Source organism: Procambarus clarkii, chromosome 6 (assembly GCF_040958095.1).
Source record: "Procambarus clarkii isolate CNS0578487 chromosome 6, FALCON_Pclarkii_2.0, whole genome shotgun sequence".
NCBI classification, from domain to species: Eukaryota; Metazoa; Arthropoda; class Malacostraca; order Decapoda; family Cambaridae; genus Procambarus; species Procambarus clarkii.
The window spans coordinates 17,279,652-17,292,751 of NC_091155.1; positions in this window are offsets into that span (position 1 = coordinate 17,279,652).

Here is a 13,100-nt window from a genome sequence, read left to right on the forward strand (position 1 = left end):
CAAAGGCTATAGGCCCAGATGAAATCTCACCATGAATACTAAAAGAACGAGCAGAAGCACTCTGTCTGAAACTCTCCATGGTATTTAACAAATCACTTGGTAACTGCCAAAAATTGGGCAGACAGCGAATGTAGACAGAAGGTAATATAGACAGACAGCGAATGGTAGACAGGAGGCACTGAACTACAGGCCAGTATCCTTAATTTGCATACCAGGCAAGATGATGGGAAGATTGTTCGAAAAAAGCTTGTGGAACATCTGGAGCGAACGAACGTTGTAACACATCATCAGCATGGGGTTCAGGGATGGCATATCATGCCTCACAGGATTAACGGAATTCTATGACCAGGCACCAAAAATCAGGCAACAAAGAGAGGGGTGGGCAGACTGCATATTTTTGGATTGCCTGAAAGCCTTTGACACAGTACCACATAAGAGACTAGTGCAAAAGCTGGAGATGCAGGCAGGAGTGAAAGGGAAAGTACTCTACTGCATAAGGGCAACATAAGGCAGTTACTGTGAGGGAGGTCTCGGAGTGCCTAGACGTCACCAGTGGAGTCCCACAGGGATCAGTCCTTGGACCTATACTGTTTCTGATACATGTCTGATCTCCCAGTAGGAATAGACTCGCTCCTTTCAATGTTTGCAGATAATGCACAAAATTATGAGGAGGATTAAGATAGACGAAGATAACATGAGGCAACAAGATGACCTAGCCAAACTGAAGGAATGGTTCAACATATGGCTACTAAAGTTCAACCCAAGTAAATGTAAGGTAGTAAAACTAGGCGGAGGAAATAGGAGACCAGACACTAGATACCGAATGGGAGATGAATTCCTTCACGAAACAGACAGAGAGAAAGATTTAGGAGCTGATATCATGGCAAACCTGTCTCCTGAAGCCCACATCAAAAGAATAACATCAGCAGCGTATGCGAAGCTAGCTTACATCAGAACTGCCTTCAGAAACCTGTGTAAGGAATCTAATAACACTGTATACCACATATGTAAGACTAATCCTGGAGTATGCGGCCCCAGCATGGAGCCCGTACCTTGTCAAGCACAAGACGAAGCTGGAAAAAGTTCAGAGGTATGCCACTAGGCAAGTCCCAGAACTAAGAAGCATGAGTTACGAGGAAAGGCTGAGTGAACTGCACCTCACGTTGCTGGAATACAGGAGAGCGCGGGAGACATGGTCACTACCTACAAATTCTAAGAGGAATCGACAACATAGATAAAGATAAATTGTTTAACATGGGGAGCAATTAAATTTGTATTCATTACGAAAATTTTCACTAGAAATATTTTTCGCTTTGCGTAGCTGAATTAATGTATTTCTTATACGAAGGTTAACACAAAGAAATATTAATAAAACTTATAAAGTAAATGTTCCATTTTATTTAGGTACTTACAAAAATATAAACTTAATCTCTATTATATCACTGAACATGGTAATGTTCATGGTAATGTTAGTAATTATGAGAAGGTTTCCTCACCAATCATTTCTTGAATACTGTCCATTACTTCCCATATCCTCCCCCGTGGCCGCCACCACCACCATATCCGCCACCACCATGTCCACCACCACCATATCCGCCACCACCATGTCCGCCACCACCATATCCGCCACCACCATGTCCGCCACCACCATATCCGCCACCACCATGTCCACCACCACCATATCCGCCACCACCATGTCCACCACCACCATAGCCACCACCTTTAGGGCCTGCAAGGTTGAAGTTATTATTCGATGATCCACCAACACCTCCGTAGCCTCCTCCGTGTCCACCACCTCCGCCGTATCCACCACCTCCGCCGTATCCACCACCTCCGTGTCCACCACCTCCGCCGTATCCACCACCTCCGCCGTATCCACCACCTCCGTGTCCACCACCTCCGCCGTATCCACCACCTCCGTGTCCACCACCTCCGCCGTGTCCACCACCTCCGCCATATCCACCACCTCCGTGTCCACCACCTCCGCCGTGTCCACCAGCCTGGCTTACGGAAGCCAAGAGGGCGACGCCCACCACAGCAACAAGAACATTCTGAAAGTAAATAAAGCAAATCAGTAATAATACTTTACTAAGAGACGTTATATCATAACATCTCTTCCTCCAGCAAGTCAGAATGTGAAGCTCTGAGGTGTTCTGATGGCCAAACCAAATATCAGAAGATTGAGAAACGACAACGTTTCGGTCCGTCCTGGAACCATTATCAAGTCGTATATGAAGCTCAGAGGTGTTCTTCTTAAGTCAAGGAGACTTACCATTGTGTCGCTCCGCCTGACTAAGGAGGTCTGAGTAGCGATCATTTAGGTGAGGCTCTTATATACTCCTCTCGCGCCCAGAGGTTACGCAAATCATTTTCTTTCAGAAGTTCTATGACGTAGCTGAAATATTTGAGACATTGGAAGGTCGCTGAGAAACGCATGAATAATATTTTGATATGTAGTTGATCTAACTTTCCGTTATATGAGAAAACTCGATAATTATGGATAATTATATAAGCTTACAGAGAGAATGAAATGTCAAGGAAATACACAAAAAGGCGGCAAAAATACGTTAATTGTTCAGAATGTATATTGTACTAGATGTGTTTAAATCAGTTATCAAAAAATAACCAAAGAAATTTTGAAAATAATGTCCTTGAAGTAAATATCTCGAAGGCCTATTTTCATGTAGTCTGGGAAATCCTGTTTGTAAGTAACATTAATGTGTAATCACATGATGAAAACATTTGTAGGTGATTGAATCATTATAAAGGGATATTTCATATGCTGATATTAACTGAGCCAGGTGTATCAGGAAGGCTGGTTATTGCTACATGACGAGAGTGCTCAACAAGCAGATATCTTACATGGATTGGAATTAAATCTCACCAGTTTAAAACGTCATAAGAAGTAAATGTTAGTACCCCTGAACTATTGTCGCCATTCTAATGATAACGTGTGATTGAATTTCATGTATTAATTTTCAACCAAGACTGCCAACCTTTTCTTAAAATCAGGATGATTCTTACCCAAACTTTGAAAGGTGTCGGGACGTGTGAGTGTCATACAATCCTTTTTTCCCCTCTCATTCTACAAGTGGCGAAGTGGGCTCGGAGAGGCGTGAAGATCACTTTCCTTCCCAGAATTAGATGATAATGATAGGTAAACTATCTTCCCGCTCTAAATCCATGTTAGCCTGGGTTGTGGAGGTCAATGGTCTCCATAAAACTGGAAATGTGACTCCTGATCACTCTCTCAAATACTTTTATTATGCGGGACGTTGATGCAGCTGGTCTGTAATTCTTAGCCATTGCTTTGCTTCCTCCCTTGTTAAGAGCAGCTATATCTGCTGATTTAAGCACTTCTGGTATCTACCCCACCCATGTCCAAACTCTTCCTCTACACTATACTGAGTGCTTGTGCTAGTGGCAATTTGAAGTTGCTATGCGTCATGAGGGCCCTGGTCACGCGGACACCGTGATAACCTCAGCATAGTGGCGAACTACAGGAGAAATATCATGACGCAAGACACCACGTGAGGCCAGGTGTAGAGTGCTGAATAAGCAATGATTCTGATGCCAATGCAGGCGATGAGTCACAATAACGTGGCTAAAGTAAGTTGACCATTCTTTATACCAGACCAGTAAGTATTTATTGCCTGCATCTACTTTCTCATCACAATCGACTTGAGAATGGTCCAGGACGGACCGAAACGTCGTCGTCCCTTCACCTTCTAGTGTGTGGTCTGGTCAACAATTCTGATGCCAAGGTGGTGACAACGATGGGGCAAAGTTAAGCGTAGCCAGATGGCAAATGTACGTCGGGAATATTCCTTTACAGTATTGTATTGAATGAATACCTATTATCCACATGTAAGCTCTAATTATTATTATTATTGTGTTGTATAGGGTTCGTGTCTTATGGCTTGGCTGTTAAGTGTGACTATGATAAAGGAATCCCAGAGAAATCTGGAATTACAGGAGATGTGTCAAATGATAACTCAGGTGGCCTAATGGCAGCTCAGTGTCACTGGTGATATACAAATATTATTTATATGTATATGAGTATGTGTACATGCAACCCGTTCTCGCACTTTCTTACAGTCAATATTGACTTATTAAATACAATAAATGTCTTATTGCTTCGTAATTACAATTATTACTTAACCTATACTTATAATAGGTTAAGTAATAATTGTAATTACGAAGCAATAAGATGCTTATCTTAACATACTAAGAAGGTTAGGTAAGGTCGGTGTTTTCTATGAAGGTTTTCAAGGTAAACTAGTATGTTTAGTATGTCACATATGCACGTATTTAATAAGTCAATATTGACTATACGAAAGTGCGAGAACGGGTTGGTACATGAATGTATACTTTTATATACATGTGTATATAACATTACCAATTGTTTAACTAGCTTCACAAGATTGTTCCTGGCTTAGCTAAACGAACTATGGGGTTTAGTTCCTGAACCCATTATGTGCTTTTGTAACCCTTGCTACCACCGCCCACGGGATGGGTATGGGGTACATAATAGAATAAATGAAAAGCGTGGACGGAAACCTCTCGTGTTGTGATCTTAGTCACTAGACATTGACTCGCGTAGTCACGGTGTAAGATGAATAGACTGTTCTGTTTTGATGAGTTACTTAGAAAACCACAATAGAGCTTTTCATCCTAGAGAGCGTATCTTTTCACTATTTCATCCACCCTCCAGTTACATGCGTCATCATTTACTACGCTGAATCCTAGTAATATTATACAACTTTGATTTATGTGACTTTGTACTTTTATTTATATACCAGTTTATGAGGTGAAGATATCTGAATCTTTCTGAAATTTAGTATGTACTTAAATTCTTAATCTTTCTGAAATTTAGTATCTACATGAATTTTGATATTCAGAAATTTACTCTCGATTTTATAACTAATTTTTCGCTACCTGTTGTTGATCTTGTCATCAACGTCCCCGCAGGCCATTGTTTTTGACATGCTCTAAAAACCTATTGCATATAAAAGATTCTCAAACTAATATATTCAGTTCCTAAGGAAATATAATGTAAGATAAATATAATTTCAAGGCTCCCTGAAGCTATATAGATACATCTGGTACCTTTCTTTTGCATCAGGAATTCTCATATAGTTATAGCTAATTGACGTACTACATTGGTGCCTGCCTGACCTTTTTGAGTGGAAATGATTAGCGTAAAAGAACTCAGGAACGCTGTAGAGCTTGAGACACTCAGTGCAAGTACACAAGCCCACTACGGGCTCACCATAGTCCGTGATATTTGAACAGTTCCGAGTAGCTGAACCCAATACAGCAACATGTAAGTCCATTACGTGCTCACCATAGACTTGCTATTGCTACTTGGAACTTTTGTCCTAAGTAGCTGAATCTAAAACAACAACAACGAACGCAAACTTTACTGACACCCAGGCAAGTGTTGACATCATATCTCGCACATTACCCTGGACAGTGTTCTCGGTGTTGACGGAAACAGAAGACTACACACAACCTGTTGTAAGTTTCAAGGGATCAATGAGCTGCTGATTACCTTGCTTACAATATCACTGGTATGAGAGAGTTTGTTATATCCCTGTTTACAAGGTAAACGGGATGAGGTGGTTAGATATTTCGGTTATTTACAAGCTCGAAAGGATGTGAGTGAAAAGTGAGGATGTAAGTGTAGTACGATTACACTCGCGGTAAATGGAAGGTTTTGTGAGCCTTGTTTGGTACCTATTATGACCTCTAGTGTAACCAGCAGAAACTTGAATCTTTGTGGAGTGTAATACAGAGAGGTCGTATTTCCTCCATAGTGCTGTTGTGGTCGGGGGTGACTCAAGGTGGTATGGGTAAGACAGGATGGACGTATTGGACGTTGAACTCTACCTAAGGCCAAAAATCGTCGCAGTAGAAAATGGAAGTGCCTCGCTAAATTGACATACTGTTCCATTTCCTGTTTTGGGTCCTCTGGAAGGGTAGGATGTGGACACTTTAGTACAACGGTTTCCTGACGTTGGGAAAGCTTAGTAGGATGGGCTTGTGAGACAGTTGACCAGACCACACACTAGAAGTTGAAGGGACGACGACGTTTCGGTCCGTCCTGGACCTTTCTCAAGTCGATTGAGAATGGTCTTGATCGACTTGAGAATGGTCCAGGACGGACCGAAACGTCGTCGTCCCTTCAACTTCTAGTGTGTGGTCTAGTCAACATACTTCAGCCACGTTATTGCGACTCATCACCTGCTTGTGAGACAGTCATCGGTTACAATTAAATTAATTTTAGGTAGCACTATACCTGTCAAAGCAGAAACGGAAGGACATGTGGAAATAAGGAAAATACTTTATTACTAAACACATCTTTTTGTTTACTTTTTGACAGTAAGAAGTGACACACATATGCCTCTGCCATGAGTTTGCTAGAAAGGAACATTAATATCCTAAAAATTACTAGTAATTATGTATTAAAACAGAACTCAATTATGTATGTACTTAAATCATTAGATACCAACACACTGATAATATAAGTGCCTGAAAAGTCATAGGGAAAATAGAGCATTTCAAGCAATGTAAATATCTTCTTAGTCATAAAACGAATGCCTTATTGTCTGCGTTCACTGGGTTTCGATTGTCTTCCAGTTGGTACTCTTTTTTTTTATATATATACCACAGACGTAGCCACACATTTACAATGCTAATCAGCATTTATACATTTTCTTTTATCCTCCATGGACAGGGTTAGAGATCTGTTAAACATATAATTCAGTGATTTATTTAACCATCAACCACAGAAGGTGATTGTAGTGCTTTTAAAATGTTAAGCTAACCTACAAACATAAATACACAAATTTACGTGTGTCCTACATAAACTGTCTTCGAGGTGTCTCTTTACATAGTGTCATTAATGTGCGTTTACAAAGGAGAAATGTAATTCTGACCAGCTTCCACATACCCTGTATACAAATGTACACACACATATACATGTGGTGAGAATAGCTTGAGCTACCTCATCCCTTTGTGTGTTTTATACCCTAATAAACTTATTTCAAATCCAGTTAATTTTTGGGGGGATGGGTGTCCATCGCTCGTCTTCCCGGGAATAGCCACGAGTTGCCAAGCCTCACAGCGTGTTTATTTGCCATACAGCTGTGTAGTTATCAACTAACAAGCGACGAGCAGCCGCATGGTTTTGCGTTTTTCCCCATCACAAAGACAGATAAATCCCAGCCTTCCTGTTACAGCCCCTCTCCTGTGCCAGGTAAGTCCACTACGGGCTCACCATAGCCTGTGCTACTTGGTACTTTTTGATCCGAGAAACTGAATCTAAGACAACATCCCAGCCTTCAGGAATTACGCATCAGTGTTTGGTATTTGATCTGTTAACCTACGATAGTTAATAAGACCACCACAAGATCTTACTGGCCAACCAGAAAGTTTACTGTATTCATGAAAATAGTCCAGGACTAAAGTATGTTTTACGTGTATTTTCCTGGCAGACACTATCAGGTATGAAGGACGTTACTGTGGATCCGGGACTATGTAGTTCAGAAGGCTGTAGTTCCAGTAGGGCGGTGAAAGGTAAGATATTAATCACCAGCACAATTACCGTAGTGTGGGATTCGCTGCCCTGCCTTCGGAGGGCTCTGACGTTCGGTTTGAGCTGTCTGGGTGTTGACGTGGCTTACATGATGGGGGGGGGGGACCTCTACCCCCTCGTGGTGAGGACCTATTCTGTGGGTCTGGAGTTTTCTGGAAGGGCTGGGTACCCATGCAACCCGTTCTCGCAAATTTAATAAGTCAATATTGACTTATTAAATATGTGCATAGGTGACATACTTAACATAATTGATACCCTTAAAAAGATTCATATAAAACACCGACCTTACCTAACCTACTTAGTATGTTAAGATAAGCATCTTATTGCTTCGTAATTACAATTATTACCTAACCTATAATAGGTATAGGTTAAGTAATAATTGTAATTACGAAGCAATAAGATGCTTATCTTAAGATACTAACAAGGTTAGGTAAGGTCGGTGTTTTCTATGAATCTTTTTAAGGGTATCTATTATGTTTAGTATATCACCTATGCACGTAGTTAATAAGTCAATATTGACTTTACGAATTTGCGAGAACGGGTTGACCCATGAAGTGGAGCTCGTGATGTGCGACATATGTTGCGTGTCCCTGTGGCGGATATCTATGGTGTGGAACTGGTCTTTGCGCACCGGGTAATTGTTAAGTTTATGGGGGAGGCAGTACACTGTGAGTTTCTCCGCCGCTACGAGGGGCAGTCTTTCCTCCTGCCGGACGCTGCCGGTACTGTGTCGATCTCAGATCGTAGTGGAACCCTAACCTATGTGAGTGTCCATGGAGCACCCTTGCAGTTTCCTGAGGCCCTGCTGCGGCATTACTTCGGGCAGTTTGGCGCTGTTGTGAATGTCCGGTTGCACATACTTTCCCTGGGAAAGTTCAAGGGTTTGAGGACAAACATATACACCTTGGGGAAGCACCTGAGAATGGACATTCCGTCCTCCATCTGGCTCCTGGGGTACTACGTTCGGGTGTACGATGCCCGTCAACACGTACGTGTTTCCGGTGTGGCATGTTGGGGCATCAGGCTGCTGGGTGCTCTGCGGCTGCCGTAGCTCCTGTGAATATCTTCCGTGAGGAGGATTTCCCACCACTCCCTGTGCAGGAGGATTCAGTGAGTGAGGATGTGGCAGTTCCGTTAGCTACTACCCCCCCCCCCCACCCCCTGTGTCACCCGACGTGCCTGCTGCTGTTGTCGCCTCTCCACTGGAGGTTGTGCTGCCATCGGTTGGTCGTCCTGATCCAGTTGATGTCACTGGTGCTCCCATGGTTCTTCCGTGCCCGTCGTCGCCTTCTTCATCCTCTCCAGCTGTTGCGCCTGTCGCATTGTCTTCGCTGTGTGTCCTGGACGTGCTGGTGAAGGGGGTGGATGTGGGGGTCTTCTGCTGTGTTGGGCCCGGTTTTCCCTGTGGTTGAGGCTGCTGCCATCCTGCAGTGTGCATCTGTGCGCCCGGCCCGTGTTTCTGGCTCTGATGGTATATATACAGCCGGAGCCCAAGCATTCTCGCCATATTCTTCTGCCTGGGCCGATGTGGGGGACTTCAGCAACTGTGCGTCTTCCGACGTCGACGGGGAGGTTCCAGATGCGTCGCTCTCTGCTGCGAAGATGGTGGCGGAGGTCCATGTGCCTCCGGCTGCGGATGACTGTGTCTCAAATTTACCTTCTGTTTTTTCTCCTGCAGGGGGTTCTCTGCAGTGGGAGGTGGTTGCTCCTCCTGCTGTCGATACTGTGGGTGCTGGTGCTGGCCGTGGCATCGTGATGGTGCTGAAGAAGGATGCCCGCCGTCGGGGGGTTCCAGCTGGTGCACCGTTCAATGGTTGGTGAGGGGGCCTGTGCGGCGCCCGAGGTGGGACCTTATGCACATGCTGATGTGCAGCCATGTGCGCCCCCGGTGTGCTTCTGAGCGTGCCGTCCTGTGACTGGCCCCCCTAAGAAGAAGCCCTTTCCTATCATCTTGGCCTCCGGGGAAGTGTGTGATGCGTCTACCTCTTTGAAGTTTGATATTATTGATCACATGCTCTCTGTTCCGTGGAGCCCTACTTCCATTTGGGTTCCACGGGGATGGTGTTTTGTCCATGGTGTGCTGGAATGTGCTGGAATGTGTGCTGGAATGGAATAATACCTCGACCATGCGCGGCTCCTGGTGGTCAGGTTTCGGAGCACACCCAGTTGCTTTGGGAGGTGTATTGTTTACGCTTTCCGGCATAGGAGTATCCGGATAAGTATAAGTAATCCGTGTGGCTGGTTTCTGTTTGTGTTTGTATTTTGTTTACTTGTTTGTCTCTGATTTGCTTGGTATTTGCTCTGGTGTGTGTGTGTGTGGCTTTGTTTCCCCGGTGCCTGCGTGCACCAGGGGGTGTCATCGTGTGTGTGCTGTTCTGGTTTGTACGTGAATTCAAGTACTATTTGTGCGCTTGTTTGTGTTTTGATCAGTACCCTTTAGGCTGTTTCTCTGCCTGTTACTGTTTTGTTATTTTCTGTTTATATCCTGTGTTTCTTTTCTGTATTTCTTGTATGTGTTTCTTTTGTGTCTTCTTATATGTCGCTCTTTGTCCTTGTGTACTGTTACTGTTACTGTCTTTTGTTTTATGTTTGTCCTACGGTGTGGTTGTACTTCGTGTTACTGTTTTGTTGTCGGCCTTTCATGCCGGTGTTTCTGTGCTTTGCTTAATTTCTTTCCTTCTTTGTACTGTTTTATTGTATTTATTAGCATGCTTTGCATGTAAATATAAAAATAAAAAAATATAAAAATATCACCGTAGTGTTTCCATAAGTTCCATTCCTCGTCTCATAATACCAATATTTTCATTATTATTTTACTGTTGCCAATGACAGCGATCAAAATATTTGCTATTCATGAACATTATAAACCATGATTTAAATACTTTTTGTGCTTTGGAAATGTAAAACACAATCCGATTATTTGTTCGAACGTTAATAGTGTTTACATTTGGTTTGTTAAATCAAGAAAAATACTGTTGAGCGTGCTTAGCATAACATTTTAGGCAGGAAAATTGTAATCGCTTAGCATTGTTTATTCTTAATTATTGACTCGGCGTTAATTTTCCTGTGTTTTTTAAGATAAGATCACACACTGCAAGGTTTGCAGGAGCTACAACTTTTTTTTTTTTTTTTTCATACTTTACAAATTTGCTATGCAAAATTTGTTCATATTATCAAATTAATGTACTTTTATGGAAAAATATATTTTGTTTAATGAATTTGAAATTAAATAATTTTAGATATTTGATTGAAGCACATTTTAGTCGTTAAATAACATGCTACAAATAAATTTTCAATAATATTTATTATTCATCTTATCTGAAAATGATCTGTTCAGTTACTCCTACAACTACTGTGTGTGTATTCACCTATTTGTATTTACCTATTTGTTCTTGGGGGGGTTTAGCTCTGCTCTTTCAGCCCGCTGTAACAACTGAAGCTGTTTTAAAATAAGTAATTGTATGGAAGGCAGTGGGATATGCCTTTGTACAAAAGTTAGAGTCAAGTTGTAGTTTGACCTGACCTAAGCACAAGGTCATCTCTCCTGAGATTAGCGGTTAAAATACAAAATGGCCGCCACCTTTGTCTTAAAGCAACGTATAATGAATTATTTTACAGAATTCAGTAATTTAGAGAAATTCAAGTCTTCATTCAAATTGTATTCAATAAACTGTTTAAAGTATCGAGAGTATCCTAAATTGTCGGAATACTTTAATAAGTCACCATCAGTGACGTCACTAGCTGGGACTAGCCCTGGACGCGGAGTGATTTGGGCGACCTTAGGTCATAAGAGTCACCAAAGCCTTCCATATTTTAGGTAATTCTCAAAGGTCAAATAGCGATTTTGTAATCGGAAATAGCTCTTCCCTAAGATGCCTGTGCAATTACCTTCAGTTTAAAAGAGTTCAACCATCTAGGGGTTCAGTGCAACAGAGATGAGTTGTTCAACTTAAACCCTGTTAGTAAACTTAGTGAACTGGCGTAGGAATACCCCCCCTCCCCCTGATGTGGTGAGGAGAGGGAGGAGAATTCAGTGTGGACCGGTCATCAACTGAGGGAAGTCATCCACTCTCGCCCTCTCCCTACATAGATCAGCATTATATCAAGCTGGTTGCGTAAAGAGGTATAGTTGCTATAGTTTGGTATAGGAAATTAGTTCATCTCATGCCTTAAGTCAGGAAGTGTTAAGTATAGGGAGTGCTTTAATTTAGATTTTGTTTTAGATTTTGAATAAATTATTTAGTTAGTAATTTGCATTTTTATTATTTCCATTTCATGTTTCCATTGTCTCATGTCCTTGTCACATGGTCCCCACGAGGTTGAGTTTTCGTTGGGCCGCAAAACCTTATAGAGCGTAAGAGTTCAGTTATCCCTTTTGTTTGCTATAATTTCCCACACTTAACGTAGATTGTTCCCTCCTATTCCAAATAACTTGGGATCAAGTCCCAAGGTTCTTCGAGAGCATAATCGGTCCAGACCTCGGTTATTGCTCCCAGTGTTAATGGTCTGGTGGTGGCGGCGTAAAGGAGATTCTACAGTTTTCTAGAGGTCAATTCTACAGTTGATTCTACAGGCTGTAGAATCAATTCTGATTTCACAGCCCACGTCGTGAGGCTGTAGAATCTTAGCCTGTCAAACGGGTTAAGACCACGTGGTGTGGGATTCGGCTTAGAGTAGTAGCTCTGGGGTCCCTTGGATTAAAGAGAATTAAATCAGAATACGGGTAGAGGTAAGGGGTAAAGGACAGAGTAGAGCCGATACCCCCCCCCCGTGTTACACCGCCTCTCAACTGTCAAAAAACTGTAACTTACTACTGCTAATTACTTCCCCCCCCCACCCCCCGACACACACATCTCCCGGGAAGCACCTCCGTAACAACTGTCTAAGTCCCAAGTACCTATTTACTGCTAGGTAAAAGGGGAATCAGGGGTTGAAAGAAACTTTGCCCATTTGTTTCTGCCTGGTCCGGGAATCGAACCCGGGTCACAGAATTACGAGCCCTGCGCGCTGTCTGCTTAGCTACCAGACCCCCCCCCCCCTATGTGCGAGTGTGTGCACTCATCTATTTGTGCCTGTGAGGGCTGAGCTCTGGCTCATTGGTCTCGCCTCTCAACTGTCAATCAACTGATGTACAGATTCCTGAGCCTATTGGGCTCTACACCTGAAACTGTGTATGGAGTCAGCCTCCACCACATCACTGCCTAATGTATTCCATTTGTCAACTACTCTGACACTAAAAAAATTCTTTCTAATAACTCTGTGGCTCATTTGGGCACTCAATTTCCACCTGTGTCCCCTAGTGCGTGTGACCCTCGTGTTAAATAGCCTGCCTTTATCTACCCTGTCAAGTCCTCTGAGAATCTTGTACGTGGTGATCATATCCCCCCTAACTCTTCTGTTTTCCAGGGACGTGAAGTTTAATCCCCGTAGTCTCTCCTCGTAGGTCATACCTCTCAGCTCGGGTACTAGTCTGGTGGCAAACCTCTGAACCTTTTCCAGT